The sequence below is a fragment of the Rhinopithecus roxellana genome, chromosome 14 (assembly GCF_007565055.1).
Source record: "Rhinopithecus roxellana isolate Shanxi Qingling chromosome 14, ASM756505v1, whole genome shotgun sequence".
In the NCBI taxonomy this organism is placed as follows: domain Eukaryota; kingdom Metazoa; phylum Chordata; class Mammalia; order Primates; family Cercopithecidae; genus Rhinopithecus; species Rhinopithecus roxellana.
The window spans coordinates 50997263-51019218 of NC_044562.1; the positions used below are offsets into that span (position 1 = coordinate 50997263).

A 21956-nucleotide genomic window follows, 5' to 3' on the forward strand; every position below is an offset into this window, starting at 1 on the left:
CATGCACCCTGGCTCATGCCTGTAATCTCAGCACTCCGGGAGGCCGAGGCAGGTAGATCATTGAAGTCAGGATTCAAGACTAGCCTGGCCAACATAGTAAAACCCTGTCCAAACTAAAAATACAAAAATTATCAGGGGTGATGGCATGCACCTGAAATCCCGGCTACTCAGGAGGCTGAGACAGGAGAATTGCTTGAACCTGGAAGGCAGAGGTTGCAGTGAGCCAAGGTCATGCCACTACATTCCAGCCTGGGTTATGGAGCAAGACTCCATCTCAAAAAAAATAAATAAATAAAAATATAAAATCAACACAGGATCATGATGAAAGCAGAGGAGAAATGGTCACAAGCTGAAGACGCTGGACGTGGAACTGGACATGAAAACCAATGAATTTTATACCATCTTCCTTTTGGAGAAAGAGTGTATCGTATTTGTTTGGGAGTTTGTTGCAATAACTCAGATTAGAACACTTAGTTTTTGCTATTGTTGATATGGGTTACAAGTTTTAAAAAAAGAGAGAGAGAAGAGGGTATATTGACATAGGACAGTCAAGGGAAATTTTTGGTGGACATTTTTCATGCCTTGGGGTCACTAGTACTTTTTAAAGTGCTTCTATCTGAAGAGTTTGACATATTTTGAGTCTATGCCAGGAACTTATTTTCCCAGTTTCTCCTGCAGTCAGGGTACAAGGATGATTTGGCTATAACATCAGAATCACCCTTGCAAATATTCTATTCAAATGCAATGTAAAAAAGTAGACATCTCACAGGACATGTTCCATCCGCTAAGGTGAGAGCAGACACATCTAGTTATCAGAAGTAGCACTGACAGAAGTTCACTGGTACACTTTGCAGTACCTGTGCCTGATGGGAGTTGTGGGGTTTCTAAAAGAGCAGCCCAGTAGTAAACTTATTTTTTCTCCTTAAATCAGCTATATGTTCTTACATGGGATCTTAAGAATGCACAGCAAGTTTATCAGTTTATGAACTGCTTTTTATATAAATGCAGCTGTGTACCCCTACCAACCTATCTTTTTCACACTCCTGCATACCCACATACCCTTCCCAGGCTCTGGTGTCTATCATTCTATTCTCTACCTCTATGAGATCAGGAATTTTTTAGCTCCTACATATGAGTGAAAACATGTGGCTTATGTCTTTCTGTGCCTGACTTGTTTCACTTAACATTGCTGCAAAGGACCAAATCTGATTCTTTTTTATGGCTGAATAGCATTCCATTGTGTATATACACATTTTCTTTATCCATTTATCTGTTGATGGACATTTAAGTTGATTCTATATCTTGCTTATTGTAAATAGTGCTTCAATAAACACAGGGTACAGGCATCTCTTTGAAATACTGATTTCCTTTCCTTTGTATATATACTCAGCAGTGGAATTGCTGGATCTTATGGTAGTTCCTTTTTTTTCTCTACATCCTCATAAGCATTTGCTACTTTTTATAATAGCCATTCTAACAAGGGTGGGATGATATCTCATTGTGGTTTTTATTTGATTGCAACTTTCTAACTCATTTAAAAAGAGAAACACTAAATGAAAATGTTAGCAGTATTTTTATTTGTATAGTGGATTTGTAGTAATTCTTTCCCCTAGTTTCTTATGAATATTCTTTAAACTATTTTGCATTTCCTTGGTTTTAAACATGTATTTATTTTATAATCTTAAAGACATATATTTTTAAATGTTAAAATGAAAAAACACAAAACCTTGAGAAGGGAAAAACAGAATGTAATCAACCTGGAATGACAAATCATTCTGGAGATTAACAGTAAAAAGGTAACATGCAATGTCCCAGCATTTGGATCAGTGAATAAACAAGAAAAAGGATAAATTAGTGAATGGGTGGATGGAGGGATAGATGGGTGGATGGATGGATGAATAATATTGATGTGAATGCATGCATATGATGGATAGACATTCCAATAATAGACTTTTTTGAAGATGTAATTATCAGAGTGAGACACATATTCTAGTTGAGAAATTCCCTTTCCATTGCTCCCCCTCTCTCATTCCTCTCCAAGTAAGGTCACTGGACTCCTCATTGCTTATAGTCTGTAGAACAACAATTTCCATCTCTCTCAGGATTTTTTCTTTACCCATATACTGAAACCACACACACACACACACACACACACACACACACGGCCATGACCCAAGTATCATCTCCCCAACATGTAGGTTCCGGACACTATTCTCCAAGACTGAAATTCCCTTTAACAGTGATCAAGATTTCAGTTAACTTGCAAAGGCCTGAACTTGATACTGTGTCATTGCCTTCCTATTATCCTCCGCTGTTACTGACCCAGCACTGACATAAGAATTTTTCCCACTCTTTTTTGTCCCCACACCAACCATATACATTGTTAGAAGAGACTATAGTAAGAATATTATACTGACATTTTTAAATATTCTGCAAATTTTATCTTTAAAAGATTTTATTTCATAAAAATATCAAACCATATAAGTAAGCATATAAGTATAGTTCATGATCCCTAGCACACAGGGCAAAAATATAATTGAAAAAATATAGAATAAACTGCTGCAGTTCTAGAGCACTGTTCTTATTTTTTTTGCTAAGAGAGACAGGTTCATAAGATGTTTCATAAGCCAAGAAATTGGGGGTGGAGTGGGTTCAATAAAAATTCATTTAAAATCAAATTTACACGTGAAAAACCTTTGACTTTCTGTGGATTAACATTAGTATAATATCAAGCAAGAGAGTTTACTGGGCTATAATTTTAAGACTCTTCAATGCCTTTGGCAGATATCAAATAATAGCCTATTTAAAGGCAATCCTACTTACTTGAATCAAGGGATGAACTTGAAAATAACATAACTACAACCTCTGGAAAAAGACTTTTAAAATGCTATCCTTTACTAGGACATAGAAATCAAAAAATAAATACAAAATAAATTCTATAAATTATGACCTAAACCTACATTAAACTCCTCTAAACAAAAAAGTTAGAAAAGCAAGGGGGTGGTAAGGGAGGGAGGGAAGAAAGAAGGAAAGGAAGAATGAAAGAAGGGAGGGAGGGAGACAAGTAAGGGAGGGAGGGTCATTTCTTCAGAGAAATGACTAAACAATTCCTTAAATACGATTTTTAAAAGTTTCTCAATAAACAAGTATTTATTAATATACATCAGAATATATTGAACTGTATAAAACATTAATAACTTTCAGATGAAATATTGCATATTAAATAAAAGACACAGGCTCTGTCTTTAAGATTTTTATAATCCAACAGGAGGGTATACAGTCAAGTACGCAGTTCAGTATAAATGTACGTGAGAGGTGTGTGGGCGGGCCAGTGGGGAAATGAAGAGTGAATCTTCCCACCTGCTGCTATTCATAGGTCTACCCATGAAAAGGGAAGGACTAGAGAAGATGAGGTTCTTAGAGTCCTCATGAGTTGTCCACCCTGAAGTTTGTCCTTTCAGTCACATGCCCTTCCGCGACTACGGCTATGCCATGAACCACTGCTCACTTTCCTGCTGCCTGGACTTCCTGAACTCACATCCTTGACAGCTGCTACCCTATCTACAGGGACCCTATCACTGGTTGAATTGGGGACAGACCAAAATTCCATTTGGGCACCTCTATTTGTTCCCTATACACAAATTCACTACATACAAATGGATGAATGATCCCAAATTTCCTGAAGTTGGTTAATTAAAGATAATTCAAGGTAATATTTAAACGATGTATAGTGAATGCTAAACATGACTTCTCCCGTGGTACCAGGAAACAGTAAGCAAATGTTATATATTCATGACATCCCTAATTCTCCATCTTGATGCCTTGTTGTACGGTCTGTGCTACTGTCAAGAATTTATATTTCCTTTAACTCTTTCCAGCATTCAGGAAACTTCTAATACTCACAAGAGGTGATACCATTCTATCATCCATGCTTTTCCCTCAAGAAGTTCATTTTTTGCCAATGAGTTCAGTTTAAAAAAAAAAAAAAAATCCCCAGAGCCTCTAACAGGATACTTCGGGGTGAACTTTGACCACCCAAATCCCCCAGAACAACCCAGGATCAGTATGGGCTCTCCAGGTTTAGTTTTGTATGCAGTTCCCTCCCAGTGCAGCTTACAAATATGCATGCATGCATACACACACACACACACCCCACATAGAAACACATCTTTCAAAGGAAAATATTAATTTTTAAAGACAGTATGGCCTAATCCTATAACAAGGAGTAAAAGGAGTTTTCTTCATTTAAAAGCTCCTTCTCACCATGGGGTTACTGATTTGCATTATTATACAGATTTGTATTTATCCCTTTTGCTCCCCTTTACTCCTCTTTAGCATATGTCCCCTTGGCCTGCCAAGGGCCTCACTGAAAGTGATAGTCTCTAAATATCTGTCTGTTCTTAACCAAGACTAAAATACTACCTTGGTATTACTACTTGTAAAAGGTCTTATAAGAATCCCTTATATTCTCCAGGATGAGGCTATCTTATGTGGAAAAATCTTGTTTCTTCAGTTTTACACATATGCGTGTATGCCTGTTAATGAACACAGACACATACACACACCCACACAGATGCACATATTAACACATCACTATGAAATTGATTTTGAAAAAATAAAATGAGTCAAAGATTTTGTCAGAGGTTTGAAGAGTATGTTGAATTATTTGTGGCACAGATTTTTCATGGGAGTCCATCAATCTTGGTTTGAATTTTGAAGATGGAGAATGTCACATTTTGTACAAGAAGAGGAAATGTTTCACTATGATTGCTACAGTAAAAGTATGAAAATTGTAAAAAGTTAACCTTGTCAGATATACAGAATGACAACATAGAAGTTTATTTCTATGTTTTATAAATATGTTAACAAATGGTAAAAAAAAAAAAAAAAAAAAAAAAAAACACTTTGAAGAAAGCAGTGTTACATTTGATCTATAGAAAAAGGAGAGAGAAAAAATAAATTACAAATGTATTTCTCTATCTAGTTCAGAACCATCCTCTACACCTATAATCCATAAATGTCTATATTTCTATTGCAATTTTAGTTACAAAATTCTAAACCTTTTTAATTGTATTAAAGTTACAATTAAAAGTTGATTTTTTGGCCGGGAGCACTGGCTCACACCTGTAATCCCAGCACTTTGGGAGGCCAAGGCGGGCAGATCACGAGTTCGAAGATCGAGACCATCCTGGTTAACACGGTGAAACCCCATCTCTACTAAAAATACAAAAAATTAGCCAGGCGTGGTGGCGGGCACTTGTAGTCCCAGCTACTCGGAAGGCTGAGGCAGGAGAATGGCGTGAACCCGGAAGGCAGAGCTTGCAGTGAGCCGAGATCGCACCACTGCACTCCAGCCTGGGTGACAGAGCAAGTCTCCATCTCAAGAAACAAAAACAAAAAGTTGATTTTTTAAAATATTAATAAAATGGATAAACTTCTAGTTAGACTAATCAAGAAAAAAGAGAAGACACGAATTTTCAATATCAGAAATGAAAAAGAGGATATTAATGGAGATTCTACAGACATTAAAATAATAAAGTAATATTATAAACAACTTACACTCATGAATGCAACAACTTAGCTTCAACAACAAAATCACTGAAAGATACAAACTACCAGAGCCACTCGAGAAGAGATGTATAACCTAAACAGCCTTATACCAGTTAAAGTAATTGAATTTGTAGTTTAAAACCTTTCCTCAAAGAGAACTCCTTTCTACAAAACAATTAAGGGAGAAGTAATACTAATTCCATACTAACTCATTTAAAAATAAAAAACGGGATACTTCCTAATTCATTTTGAGAAGAAACTAATAGCTTGTTAGCAAAACTAGACCAAGATGTCCGTTCTCCCCAAATTGACTACAGATCCAGTACAATATCAAAATCTTAGCACACTTGAACAAAAAGAAACTATAGACCAATATCCCTCATGAAAATAGACACAAAATCCTTAATAAAATATTAACAAAATGGAAACAATATATAAAAAGAATAATATGCTATGACCAAGTGATGTTTATCCCAGATACGGTTTAACTTTAATCTATAAATGTAATTCATCATAATTAGTGAGTAAAGTAGAAAAACCATAAAATCATCTTGATAGATGCATTTAACAAAATTCAATATCCACTGATTAAAAAAAACTAACAGCAAATTAGGAAAAGGGAATTTTGTCAACCTGATAAAGAGCGTCTATTTAAAAAAAAAAAAAAAGATTGACATTAATCTTAATAGTAGAAAGCTGTATACTTTCCTCTTGAGACTGGACATAAGAATGTCCACTGTCACCATTTCCACTCAGCACTGTACTAGAGGGACTAGCCTAGGCAATAAGAAAACTAAAAGAGATAAAAGACATGTAGATTGAAAAGGAAGAACTACATCAGCTTTATTTGCAGATGACATGATTATCTATGTAGGAAGAAATCTACAAAAAACTCATAACTAAGAAGTTGTGTGTTACAAGATCCATATACAAATATCAATTACACTCTAGCAGTAAACAACTGGAAATCCATCAATTGATGAATGAACAAATAATTTATCATATCCATATAATAGAATATTTTCAACAATAAAAAGGAAAGGGGCTGGGCATGGTGGCTCACACCTGTAATCTCAACATTTTGGGAGACCAAGGTGATTCAATAGCTTGAGTTCAGGAGTTCAAGACCGGCCTGTGCAATATGGCAAAACTCTCTCTCTACAAAAAATAGAAAAATTAGTGGGGTGTGACACCTGTAGTCCCAGCTTCTTGAGAGGCTAACGTAGGAGGATGACTTGAGCCCAGGAGGCAGAGGCTACAGTGAGCCAAGACTGTACCACTGCACTACAGCTTAGGCAACAGAGTAAGACTCTGTCTCAAAAAAAAAAAAAAAAGGAAGAAAAGGAAGAACTGCTAATGCAGCACAACAACGTGGATGAAACTCAAAGGATTATACTAAGTGAATAAAGCCAGTCAAAAAACACTACATACAATATGACTTCATTTCTATGAAATCCTAGAAAAAAACAAAGCTTTAATAATAGAAAGCAGATCAATGGTTGTCAGGAACTGGAAGTAAATAGAAAGAGATTGACTGCAAAGAGGCACTACAGAACTTTTGGGGATGCTGGAGTAGTCTACATCATGATTGTAGTGATTGAAACTTCAGTATATAAATTTATCAAAATTCATCAAACTGTACACTTAAAATGCTTACATTTACTTTTTATAATTATACCTTAATAAAGCAGATAAAATTATATTTAATGTAATAGTCATATTTTTAATATTTTCCTTATATTGGTGTTTATCTTTCATTTCTAAAATAGAAAGGTATTTTTTTATTTTCTGACAGCAACCCATTCTTCTGAAAATATCATTCCAAAAAATTTCTTCTAGAATCTGTCCTTTACCTTCAACCTGGACTCACGTTCCATCTTGTGGTTTCTATAAGAACTACTATGCCACCATTAATTGACCCAGGAGTTGGCAGCTGACCCAACTGGGTCAATGAGTTCCTTTCCAAGAGATTCCCCTTGCCTCTTTGTAGTACCTGAAGCTTTTATATGTTAAGTTTGGAAGTTGTCAGTAGCCCTACCAGACAGAATAGTGAAAGGAATCCAGTTTGCTGAGAGAAAAATACCAATGCAGATAAACTGAGTGATACAAAGAAAAGTGATGAAAAGTTCTAACATTTTAAAACATATTTTCTCAAAAATGTGTTGTATAATAGTCCTTCTCTGATCACTCATTCCTCAGACTGTACCTTTGAATCTCCTCTGCCCAAGAAGTATCTATTTACTTTATACGGATTTGGGTTTTTGCAACATGCAACCAAGAGAGCCCTAACTCATACATCATTCAAGTTAGTACATTTGTATTATGATCCTGCTTAAATACCATGCACATGAAATGAAGCCCGCCTCGGCCTCCCAAAGTGCTGGGATTACAGGCGTGAGCCACTGCGCCCGGCAAAATATCTTTACAAAATAGAATTGCTGCTACTGGTCCACTTCTGCTCATGGCTTTGTCTCAATACTCAAATCAAAACCAAGTTTTAACAAGGACAAATTAAAATGCACTTTCCTGTCAGGAATCAAGACAAAGAAAATTATGAAAAGCACAGGTTCAGGATTGGTATGAAATATAGACATAGATGTAGATATTTATTTAATGTCTGTTATCTTTACATCATTTTTAACAAATTTTGAAATATTTAACTTTTTAAAAAACAAAGAGAATCTGAAGTTAGGCTACCTGGATGTAATTTCTAGTTATCCCACTTCCTACCTGGCTGTCCTTGAGCAATTGCATAATCTCTTTGTTCCTCAGATTCCCCATCTATAAAGTGGGAATAATAATAATAATACCTGGTATGTCAAAGACATATTTGTACTCCCACATTCATTGCAGCATTATTCATAATAGCCAAGACATGGGAATTACATTAGTCTGCTTTCATATTGCTATAAAGAGCTACCTAAGACTGCGTAATTTATAAAGGAAAGGAGTTTAATTGACTCACAGTTCAGCATGGCTGGAGAGACCTCAGGAAACTTACAATCATGGCAGAAGGCAAAAAGGAAGCAAGGCACCTTCTTCACAAGGCAACAGAAAGGATAAGTGCTGAGCAAAGGGGAGAAGAGCCCTTTATGAAACCAACAGATCTCATGAGAACCCACTATCACAAGAATAGCATGGGGGAAACCACCCCCATGATTCAATTACCTCCAGCTGGTTTCTCTCTTGACACATGGGGATTATGGGGATTATAATTCAAGAGGAGACTTGGGTGGAGACACAAAGCCTGACCATATCAGAAATCAAACCTAAGTGTCCATTAACGAATGAATGGATAAAGAAAATATGGTATATATGTATACACAATGGAATACCATTCAGCCTTTAAAAAGAAGGAAATTCTGCCTGTAATCCAAGCACTTTGGGAGGCCAAGGCTGGCAGATAACGAGGTCAAGAGATGGAGACCATCCTGGCCAATATGATGAAACCCCACCTCTACTAAAAATACAAAAATTAGCCAGGCATGGTGGCATGCACCTGTAGTCCCAGCTACTTGAGAGGTTGAGGAAGGAGAATCACTTGAACCCAGGAGGCGGAGGTTGCAGCAAGCCAAGATCATGCCACTGCACTCCTGCCTGGAGACAGAGAAAGACTTCACTTCAAAAAAAAAAAAAAAAAAAAAGGACATCCTGTCATTTGCAAACATGGATGAACCAGAGGACGTTATGTTAAGTGAAATGAGCCAAGCACAGAAAGACAAGTAGTATCATATGATCTCAATTATATGTGGAATCTAAAAAGTCAAACTCATAGAAGCAGAGAGTAGAATGATGGTTACCAGAGGCTAGGGAGTGGGAACATGTTGATCAAAGGATAGAAAGCTTCAGTTAAACAAGAGAAGTTAGTTCAAGAGATCTATTGTACAACATGATGACTATATTTAATAACAATGTATTGTACTCTTAAAAATTGCTAAAAGGGTAGATTTTAAGTGTTCTCACCACAAAAAAAGAGTATGTGAGGTAATATGTATGTTAATTACCTCGATTTAGCCATTCCACAATGTATAGATATTTTAAAACATTATACAAAATAAATATATAAAATTTTTATTAGTGAAAACTATATATTTATATTTGAAAAACTATATATGATAGTGTTTAGAAAAAATTTGAGAACATTGCCTGGCATGCCATAGTATCATATAAGAACACTTTTTATTTTCATTATTTTACTATATTATTTTCATTATTTTAATACATTATATAATATGTAGCAAGAGCCTATGTAACTGAGTAATCAACTCATTTATTGCTGTAATTTTTTTGTTTTGTAGCAAAGTTTTTAATGATTTAAATGCTTCTTAGAGTCATACTCTTAAACATAGCTTATGTGATTAGTTCCTTCTTTTTTTTTTTTTTTTTTTTTTTTGAATCAATATAGTTTTTTGAACAGGCAAAAGCTGGAAGCATTCCCAGAATTGAAACAAGACAAGGATGCCTACTCTTACCATTCCTATTCAACATAGTGCGGGAAATCCTAGCAAGAGCAATCAGTCAAGAGAAAGAAATAAAAGGCATAGAACTAGGAGAGGAAGTCAAATCATTGCTCTTCACTGAGGATATGATCCTGTACCTAGAAAACCCTAAAGACTCTGCCAAAAAGTCTCCTAGAACTAATAAAATGGCTTCAGTAAAGTTTCAGGACATAAGATCAATATGCAAATAACTAGCATTTCTGTACACCAATAATATTCAAGCTGAGGGCCAAGTCAAGAATACAACACCATTTGCAATGGCCATAAAAAAAATCTAGGAATACATCTAACCAAGAAGGTGACATATCTTTATGAAGAGAACTAAAAAACGGTGCTGAAAAAAATCATAGATGATATAAATGGGAAAACATTCCATGCTGATGGATTAGAAGAATTAATATCATTATAATGTCCATCGTACTCAAAGCAATCTAGAGATTAAACATTACTCCTATCAAGCTACCAACATTATTTTCCACAGAATTAGAAATACTCTACAATTCATATTGAACCAAAAAGAGGCTTGAATCTGAAGCAAATAAAAAAAAACAACAAAGCCAGTCCAGGCGTGGTGGCTCTCCTGTAATCCTGACACTGTGGGAGGCTAAGGCAGGTGGATCACTTGAGGCCAGGAGTTCAAGACAAACATGGCCAACATGGAAAAACCCTGTCTCTACTAAAAAATACAAAAACTTAGCTGGGCATTCTGGTGTGCACCTGTAGTCCCAGCTACTGGGAGGCTGAGGCACAAGAATTGTTTCAACCAGGGAGGCAAAGTTTGCATTGAGCCAAGGTGGCACCACTGTACTCCAGCCTGGGTAACAGAGTGAGACTGTATCCAAAAAAAAAAAAAAAAAAAAAAAAAAAAAAAAAAAAAAAAAAAAAAAAAGAACCAAGCCAGAGGAATCACATTACCCAACTTCAAACTATACTACAAACCTACAGTAACCAAAACAGCATGATACTGGCACAAAAACAGACACACAGAACAATGGAACAGAAGGGAGGACCTAGAAATAAAGCTGCACACCCACAACCAACTAATCTTTGACAAAGTCAACAAAATAAGCAATTGCAAGAAAACAAAAATTGAAAGATGGGACCTAATTAAAGAGCTGCTGCACAGCAAAAGAAACTATCTACAGAGTAAAAAGAGCTCACAGAATAGGAGAAAATATTCTCAAACTACGCATCCAACAAAGGTCTAATATCTAGAATCTCTAAGGAACTTAAATCAGCAAGCAAAAAACAACCCTATTAAAAAGAGGGCAAAAGACATGAACAGACACTTCTCAAAAGAAGACATATGAGAGGCCAAAAAACATATGCAAAAGTGTTCAACATCACTAATTAGACACAAATCAAAACCACAATGATACCATTTCACACCAGTCAAAATGGCTACCATTAAAAAGTCAAAAAATAACAAATTTTGGTGAGGTTGCAAAGAAATGAGAATGCTTATACACTGTTGGTAGGAATGTAAATTAGTCCAGCCACTGTGGAAAGCAGTTTGGAGATTTCTCAAAGAGCTAAAAATAGAAGTACCATTTGACCCAGCAATCCCATTACTGGGTGATATGGTTTAGCTCTGTGTCCCTACCTAAATCTCACCTTGAATTATAATCCCTATAATCTCCACATGTCAAGAGCAGGACCAGGTGCAGGTAATTAGATCATGGGGGCAGTTCTCCCATACTGTTCTCCTGATAGTGAGTGAGTCTCAGAAGATGTGATGGTTTTATAAGTGTCTGGCATTTCCCCTGCTTGCACTCATTCTCTCTCCTGCCACCCTGTGAAGAGGTGTCTTCTGCCATGATAGTAAGTTTCCTGAGGCCTTCCCAGCCATACGGAACTGTGAGTCAATTAACTCTTTTCTTTATAAATTACCCAGTCTTGGGTATTTCTTCATAGCAGCATGAGAATGGACTAACACACTAGGTATCTACCCAAAGGAAAATAAATCGTTCCACCAAAAAGATACATGGACTTATATGTTCATCACAGCACTATTCACAATAGCAAGGACATGGAATCAACGTAGTGCCCATCAAAGGTGGACTGGATAAAGAAAATGTGGTACGTGCACACTATGAAATAGTGTCATGGGGCAGGATGGTCTAGGCAGCAGGGGGATGAAGCTTCCCCCCACCTAGTCCTGAATACATCAGGTGCTGGAGCACCTGTGTTCCCATGAGAGCAGCGTGGGCCACACTTGACTTCAAAAGTCCCTCCAGGCTTGACTAAGTACACCAGTTTCATTCTGAACATGCTACTTTAAAACATATCCCTGCTGAACCACAGGAGGATCAGATACTGTGAGCTTCTGGCCTGTTGATGCTCAAGAGCCAGGGCGTGCAGGGAAGACTCCAGGAACTCCTAACTCTTGCTAACCTTACATCTGGGACTTACACCCTCAGCTGAAGAACTCGATGAATTTCAACTTTGAAGAGGTTTTTCTAACACTTGGTCATTTCAACCAGATTCTGCTCAAGTCCTCTGAAATTGGGGAACTGAAAACCAATTACTTGGATCACAAGTTGCCTGTGAAATCTGCAAGGACTGGCTGCCAGGGCTCATTAAACTCCAAAGTATGGCACCTTGGCATGTGGACTACCCTGACCCAGAGGAGACCAGAAGGCCTCAGAAGCCAGGTCTTTCTCCTTCCCTCCTGGTTCCTGTCCCCTTTTCTCCCCGAAAGTGAGTCACAGAAACCACAATTCTTTTTCCCCAAGGCAGGTCATAGAAACTAGAACGCCTCTCTCCCAAAGCCAGCCATAAAACCTAGCAAGGTCACTCTCTCCCTTCTCCCTGGACGACCTTCATTCCCAAGGGGTCCTGCCTGATACCCAGGGGAAGGGGAATTGTGCAGAGTGGCCTTGCTGGGTTTCCCCACTCCATCCATCACCGTTAGGCCAGATCCTTTGAGTCCAATCACATTTCTGCATGACTGTTCATTCATCAAACCTAAATATAAAAATAAAGGTTTTCCCTGGGGGGGAAAAAAAAGGAAAACATGGTATGTACACATTGTGGAATACTACGCAGTAATAAATAAAAAAAGAATGAAATCAATCATGTCCTTTGTGGCAATGGATGCAGCCGGAGGCCATTATCCTAAGCAAATTAATGCAGAAACAGAAAACCAAATACCACGTGTTCTCATATATAAGAGAGAGCTAAATATTGGGTACACATGGACATAAAGATGGACACAATAGTTACTGGAGACTACTAGAGGAAGGAGGGAAGAAGTGGGGTAAGGGATGAAAAACTACCTAGTGGATACTATGCTCACTACCTGGATAACGGGTTCAGTTGTACCCCAAGTCTCAGCACCATGCAATATACCCTTATAACAATCCTGTACATGTATACTCTAAATCAAAAAAGTTGAAAGTTTTTTTAAAAATGAATACAGTTTTTACTGTATTGTTAGCTGAACATTAATAATTTTCATGTGTCTGTTTTAAATGTATCTAGCTTTTGGTGTTTTAGGATTTTTTTTTCTTTTTTTTTTTTTAAGAGAGTACAAGCACAGGCTTCTCACATGCATACATTGTGTCGTGGTGAAGTCTGGGCTTTTAGCATACCCATCTTCTGAATAGTGAACGTTGTACCCAATGGGTAATTTTTTTGAGCCTGACCCTCCTTTTACCCTCCCACCTTTTGTAATCTCCAGTGTCTCATTTCACTCTGTAGGTCCACATGTACTCATTGTTTAGCTCCCACTTACAAGTGGAAACATGCAGTATTTGACTTTGTGTTTCTGAGATATTTCAGTTAGGATAACGGCCTCCAGTTCCATTAACTAAAATATTCATATATATGTTCATATGTCTGAACTTGCTAACCTGTTGGTGGGAAATTTGAGTGTTTTATAATATATTAGAAATTTTAACTTCTGAATTTTTTTGACAGTTTGAGTACCAATAAGTCTTTATTTATTCATTGTATTTTCCCAGGGAAAGGAGAAGGGAAGGGAAGAGTCAGCATGTGTAAAAAAAAAAAAAAAAAAAAAAAAAAGATTAGAAAATGGAAAAGGAAGTACCCAGTACAGCAAAGTCAACCATCAAATAAACACACCCCAGTGATGGGGTCACCAAAGCCCAAAGGGGCTCAGTCTCCTGCAGTTCAGGAATGAGGGAAAGGGATCAGAAAAAGAACAGACAGGTATAGGCTTTCCTACCCTCCCTCCCCATCAATTCAAGATTTTACACAAAGCTTTGGTTTCTAGCAGTAAACATGGAGTTATATTCTTTGTCTCCTATTAAACAATCTTGTGGTCACTTTGACGTAAGTTTCTAGCACCTGCATAGAAGTTCCTGAGTGACTTGGATATACATTCATATTCTCTTTCTTCGTGTCCTGATCCCAGTTTCTACATGGAAGGCTCCCAGTTGCATCTCATTACTTTAGGATTAAAAGTTAAGTAGGTTTGATCCATCCAAAATACAGCAGTGCTTTTTTTTTTTTTTTTTTTTTTTTTTTTTTTTTTCTTTTTTTTGAGATGGAGTCCTGCTCTGTCACCAGGCTGGAGTGCAGTGGCGTGATCTCAACCCACTGCAGCCTCCACTCCGCCTCTCCTCACCCAGCCCAAGCAATTCCCCTGCCCCAGTCTCCTAAGTAGCTGGGACCACAGGCATGTGCCACTACCTCTGGCTAATCTTCTGTATTTTAGCAGAGATGGGGTTTCACCATGCTGGCCAGGATGGTCCCGAACTCCCAAATCCATGATCTGCCCACCTCAGCCTCCAAAAGTGCTGGGACTACAGGTGCGAGCCACCGTGCCTGGGCTACAGCAGTGTCTTAAGTGTTTGGCATGTTACATCAAGGAATAGTCGGCCCAGCAGGGTGGCTCACACCTGCAATCCCAGCACCCTAGGAGGCGGAGGCAGGCAGATCACCTGAGGTCAGGAGCTCAAGACCAGCCTGGACAACACAGTGAAACCCCATCTCCACTAAAAATACAAAAATTAGCTGGGTGTGGCGGGCACCTGTAATCCCAGCCACTCAGGAGGCTGAGGCAGGAGAACCACCTGAACCCAAGAGGCAGAGGTTGCAGTGAGCCAAGACCACACCACTGCACTCCAGCCTGGACAACACAGCAAGACTCCAACCAAAAACAAAAAAGAAAAAAAGAAATGGTAATGGTCTTGACTGTTGAGAACAAGGGATGGAGGGTTTTCCTAGCTTCTTCAGGATTTTTGCATACATCATTTAAGAGTTGTGGAGACGCTCCAAGCATTAAATGTGTGTGTGTGGGGGGGTGTGTAAGTTTTCTTTTGGGGATGAACAGAAAAGAGGGCAGGGTAGAAGACAAGTTTTTAGGACAGAAGATCTGGTCTAACAGGTAATAGGGGAAGGGGAATACAAAACAAAGGATAGTTCAAGATCCCCACTCTAAGAAGAGGGCCCCCCAAACTAACGTTTCAGATCTTGTTGCCTGGTACAGAACCTTCTGTCAAAGATGCTTTGGCTACTTTTCTCTCAACACAAAAAGAAGTTTATAAACAAAACCCCCGAAGAACACAGAGAAAGACTAATACATTATATTTACACAAACTAGGCCACCTAGCAATCACCAACTTAGTGAAATCCCATAAAACCCAGATAAATACAGTAATTAGAGGTTGTGGGGGCAGAGGCAGCATTTCGGGGAGACAGAAACCCAGGATCAGACACACACCACAATGCATTCTATTGTATTTGTCCCATTTCAACACAGTGAGGTAAGTTTGTGGTGATCTCACAGCATATAAACGAAACCCCCTTTTTCTCTTTTAGCTACCGTGACACTATTAATCACTACTGCAGCAGGGCAGGACACAGGCCCCAGGCACCACAAAGCCCTCGTTTATGTGTCTCCCTGGAACCTGAGAATTTTGAAAGGTTAAGGATACCTTACTACACATACCCATCCCTCAACAGCACAGGATTAAGTACAGGGGTATTGGTTTTAAAACGTATCCTTACCAACTCCAGTTTTACGAACACACATACCCTGTCGTGCATGGTAGGCCTAGCCTAATCTGGTGAAGAATGGATCTGGGATGTAAAGCACATCCTGTGCCCTAGGATTAGATAACCCTCACCTCATCTTGGCTCCCTCTCTGGGCCTTTCAGCTGGCCCAGCCTCTCCTAGCCTCTGTGTACCACCATTTCCTGTTTAGACTAATTCTCGATCTTCCAGTAGGAGGCAATCAAGTCATGGGACAACCCAGTTAAAACCTAGTCTCCCCTAAAACATGTTCAAGGCAGAGGGGGTTTCAAGAGGATACTATGGCAGAAAAGCCAGCTCTCATTGGCAGAAATGAGGTAGTTCAATAGTCTGTGCACTCCAAGTAATTGCTCTCCACAGTGGCAAAAACAACAAAAAGGAGTCCTGCTGCGCACACCTGGAGCTGCTGCTCTCTTATCACTGAGATTGCTCACGCACCTGAGAACACAGTGCAAGAAATGAGGGCCTTAGACTAAAATATACAAAAATACAAAACCAGAATATTTATATTAAGAAAAAAAGTTAAAATGCACAAGATACATCATTCGCACACAGCTAGTGCAGTTGATATCCTGGAGAAAGTGGGACCCAAGGTGCAGTATCCAAGAGAGCAAATAAAATCACATTGGCCTAGAATGGGGTGGGGGTAAGCATAGGAGGAGCAGGTCTGCAGCTGTTCCCCCAAACATCCTTTTTGCCATCATCACTATCCATTGCTTGGGACAGTTGCCAGCACCCTATCCCAAAAGTGGGTATGAGGATACAAGATGTGAAAAAAAAAAAACACTGCCTTACTCCTGAGAGATTTCCTTTCACAGAATGTAGTGGCTTGGCTCCATGAATCTGGTCTTATCCTTAATCATTTCACTCTGGCATGGGAATTATTGCATATCCTTCTTCAAAAGGAAAACAACTTCCCTATCCAGACCACTTTCAAAAGCTGGAAATTCTGGAGATGGAGCCTCCGATAAAGCATGCAGGTTGTAGGGTGATTCTCACCTTCTGGTTGCCCCCAGAACTCCCACTTATATTTGTACAGAGCATAGTTGGAGCTCCTTTGACTCACCCTTTCCCCCAACAGAGGGAAGAAAGGGTGATGGTGTGAACCCCAGTCTGAGACAGATGGCAGTGCCAAGTAGCTCCAATTCACCCTATTCCCACTTTCTCCACTCTGCCCGCTCCTCAAAACTTCCTGATAGCAAAGAATAGCCCCCACCCGTTGTGACTCAATTCTGTGCCTCCGGGAGCAGGGCAGGGCTGTGGATTTCTTCTTCCTCCCGAAAGCAGGTTGGCTTTCCTTGTGCGCTAGGGCCCTGCTAGGCCTTCAGCGGACATGAAGCTACCATATGACCGATGCTCTGGCAGAAGTGGCACTTCTTGGGCTGGGGTGGCAGCTTGTATTCCTTGGCATGATGGTCTAGACCTCCACAGTTGCAGCACCTGACCTCTGATCTGCGCTTCTGCATGTTCTTCCCCTTTGGCCACCTCTCACTCCCAATACGGAACGCCCCACTAGGTCCGGTGACACGGATGGATTCCAGACCCGTGGCTGACTACTTAAAAGGTGAACTCCCCTGCCTCACCCTCCTTCAAGCTCAGGAAGCCTTTCAAGTGCAGCTTACTCTGGTGCACAAAGACGTCCACTAGGGGTTTTAGCGCGACCCCGGCGCGGGCGGTCATGGACAGGAAGCAGAACCCCATGCGCACGCTGAACCACTTACAGATGCCTGCACCATGCAGCAGCTGAGGCTTGTAAGCCGCCCGGGCTGCATCTTCCCGCGCCTCCTCAGGCGCCTCTTCTGCCGCCTTGGCGCAGCCACCTGCAAACTGCTGGTTGGACCCTGAGCCCATGGTCGTCGGCTAAGCCCGTGGCTCCGGGCCCCTGGTCAGGCAGCTACTGGCCCCGGAGAACTCCGAAGGCCAACATCTGAATTTACTAGAATCCTGATTGTTAAGTATATACTGTCAGGAACAAATTTTTTATTACAGAGTTCATAGAACAATGCTGAATTTACCAAACTTAGTATTTTGCTGCAACTAGAAGCTCCAAGGGTTAAGAGGAGGCATGGTTGATCCAGCCAGTATCAGATTTAAAAGGTAAGAATGTCCTATTTAGGAGACCCTTCCTTATACACCTATCACTCATTGATTTTCCCAAATAATTTTTGATTTATTAAATATTTTCTTACTTGTATACACAATTCCCAAAAAATATACACAAAAGTCAAAACTAAATTTTCTTGTCACAAACGGTTAGGTGTAGTATTAATCATATCTCACGTTACACAAAATCTGTGAATTTTGTTTGTTCCCTTTACAACTGAACGTACAGACAATTAAGTCCTGTGGGCACCAAGTTGTGGTTAGTTTCTATTCTTCATTCCTAATCTTTTTACACCTTTGAGTCAATTGTGTTATGTTTGTAAGACATGGGCTTTCATCACTTCTATCAGTGCCTTCAATTTTCCTCATCACTCTTCTACTCCTACTTTTCCAATCTTGTCCAGAAGTTTCAAAGGGGTTGTTTATATCCATGTCTTCTTTGGGGCCACCAGCTTTAAAGATCACATAAGCCTGGGTCTCTCAGGGCCCCCCCATCCCAACAGAGAATGACAACAAGTGAAGATAATGTGGGGAGGGTCCATGGAGAGAGTCAAACAATTATGAGAAAAAGACTCCATCCTAGTGTGATCATTTGAACCCCGGAATTCAGACAATTCTATGACGTACTCCTGGCATACTTGGATATATAGTACATAAAAAATCCCTTTTTTGCTTAAATCTTAACCTATTTTAAAATAAATAGATACAGAGAGCCACACAAAATACCACTCTTGAAATCACCTGCCAAGTCAAGAAATAAAACTTTGCCAATTATCTCAGAAGCCCCTTGCATTAGTCTGTTTCACTCTGCTGATACACACCTGAGACTGGGTAATTTATAAAGAAAACTAGGTTTAATGCACTTACTGTTCCATGTGGCTGGGGAGGCCTCACAATCATGGCGGAAGGAGAAAGGCATGTCTTACACGGCAGCAGACGAGAGAGAATGAGAGCGAAGCGAAAGCGGAAACCTCTTATAAAACCGTCAGGTCTCATGAGGTTTATTCACTACCATGAGAACAGTATGGGGGAAACCACCCCCATGATTCAGTTATCTCCCACTGGGTCCCTCCCACAACATGTGGGAATTATGGGAGCTACAATTCAAGATGAGATTTGGGTGGGGACACAGCCAAACCACATCACCCCTCTATGTGCCCTATCTCTATCTCAAAAAAGTAATCACAATCTTGACTTTTATAGCAATAAATTCCTCATTTCTTTATAGTTTTGCCACCCAAATGTGCATCCCAAGCCACTATAGTTTATTGTTGTCCATTAAATTTTGCCATTTAAATCCCTTTCATCTATGTGTTCTCCCCCCTCCCTTTACATTTGACACCGTTCAGCATGTTCCGCTGTACTGTTTTCTGTCTTCTGTTTCCAACTTCCAGCAAATTGGCAGCTAGAGTGAGTGAAAGGCTTGATCAGACTCAGGTTCCCTGCCTTTAGCAAGACCATAGATGGTATGGGTCTTTAATCTAGTGAAATATAATGTCTAGTGGCCTCTTTCTATTGTGATACAAGCAGCTATTGTCGTTCATAGTCCCATGTTGTAAGCAGCCAATTTCTCCAAAGAAACCCTGCCTTCAAAATGACATATTTGGCATTAGGAATACACATTACTACTGAGCTGGTCATTGTTTCTAGAAGTCATCTCAGTCTTTCCATATTCATGAGTCCATGCTAACACTCTCAATTCAAATTCAAAGCAACAGAGTTTTTATTGTTGTTGTTTTAACTCAATCTTTTCTCAAACTTCTCTTTTCTTGTCTCAGTTGTCTCTATTTCGCTTGACTTGCTCTGACTCTATTCCAAGCCGTTTCATCTTAGAGTGGGGCACTGTCCTGGAAGAGAATCCTTGCAAGTCTGTTTCAGTGGTGAATTTAGGAGCTAAACGATTCCAGATCCTTCAGCACACATCATCATTCCCTTGCACCCACCCAATACCAGATTGAACAAAACCCTCTTAGTATTCATTGCTGTTCTCAATTTGGTCTGCTCACTTTATGGTGAACTTCTGTGAGTATTTGGTTCTCCTGTTCTCCACTGATTCCTCTGCTTTCTCTCACATAGATGTTGACACTGTACAGGTCTTGGGTCAAGTGGTTTGTCTTCATGTACTGACTGTGTTTGGTTTGTGGGGATAGCCTGTCTCCCGGCTTTGTGGTAAACATTGTTAATAGGTTTTTAGTGTTGCTATCTAGCTTTGTCTCCTTTTATGTAAGCATTTGGAGACACAAAAACGCCTTCACTGCTGCCATATTCCTGGGATCAGTCAGACTATTTTAAGTAGGTTTTTGCTATTTTAAGTCAAGAGCATATTGACTAACACAGACCCAATCATTTATCTCATTAAAAGCTACCTTACATACACTAACACCAAACCATTACATTAAAAGAAGCTAGCATAATGATAACTTTAAATACTTATAGTAAACATAGACTCTAAATGAACGGCTAAAAGTGAACGATATACTTTGAAATAAACCTTTTTGTTAGCTAATTTTTTAATGGTCTTTAGTCCTTTAGTGGGTGCTCCTAACATTTTAAAGAAAAATGTCCAGCAGCAGATTTGCAAGTTTTCTTTAGCATAAGGCCCATGCCCTAGTTCTGTTAATCAATAGATTTGAGAACACAAATTCAAACCATGTTAAATTATTTCCCTACTACAACTGTTTACAGCAGTTATTTCATCTATTGATTAAACAAAAGAAAGAAACTGAGAACTTCCTCTACTGTGATCGCTAGAGTTAATGCTGCAGGTGAAACAACTTTATAAGGAAGTATTCAGGAGCACAACCTCCTCAGACATGGTTCAGAATTGCTGACTTTATATTAAGTTATGGTAAGTTTTTAGCACAAAATATGAACTAATTTTTAAAATTATCAATGTTATTAATGAGGAAATGAGTAACACACTCGTTCTATTTTATTAAATAATAAAGTAACTTGAAATAAATCCAGTTATCCTAAAGTCAAGTGCTACTGCCTAGGCTTATCTTTTTTCATAGGGCCAAAAATGGCCACCACTGCTGTTTACAAACAAAAACAGCTTATATTGTGAAAGCTTATAAGCCTCTATCATCTTAAAATCAGTAATATTTAAATAATATTGTTGGGTGAAATTGAGAGAAAAGCCCTACTGTTAACTCATAATCTCTGCTTTAATTTGTAAAGCAAGTTTCATGCTTGTAGGAATTCAGTTGCAACAATCATGAGATTATTATTCTCCATTAATATATTCTTCAGAGCTTCTCATAGGCTTCAGGTAAAAGGAGCTACACAGATGTAGGAAATGATGAAGATACTGCTTGGTCTCCATCACAACAGAATACTCCAAAGACCTCTCAAACGACACATGTCCCATTACATTATCCCTTGCACCCTTCCACGTCTATTTGCAGTGTTGAGACACTATATAGCTTCTTGTTAACTTTGCCCTTTTTGCTCAGGGCAAAGCCTCACCTTTTTTAAGATCTCTGCAGCAACTGCTGCAATAAACTGCTGCCTGCTGGGCCATCAAATCGAGATGCCTTGTGAAAAAGAAATGTTTTTTTCTTTTTCAGCTCTTCATTCACATTCCATTATGTGCCATACACAAGACAATTTTTATTTTTAGGCTTGCCCATTATATTAAAAGTAAAGGGCTAATGGTGGAGAGAAAGAACTGAAACAATAGGAACTTTGTAAGAGTGGCTTTTTCTAATTGTTGCTTATAAAAAAATGAAATATAAAAATCCTAACTCTTTTAAGAAAAGTGCAGAAGGAAATGGGGCTTAATAGCAAGAAAATGATGTTTT

The 21956-nt window shown here is 39.0% G+C and overlaps 1 pseudogene; it reads right to left on the reverse strand.

The window, feature by feature from the left end:
* Positions 1–17276: 17276 nt before the first annotated feature.
* Positions 17277–17901, reverse strand: LOC104657394 (annotated as a pseudogene).
* Between the last annotated feature and the right edge of the window lie 4055 nt (positions 17902–21956).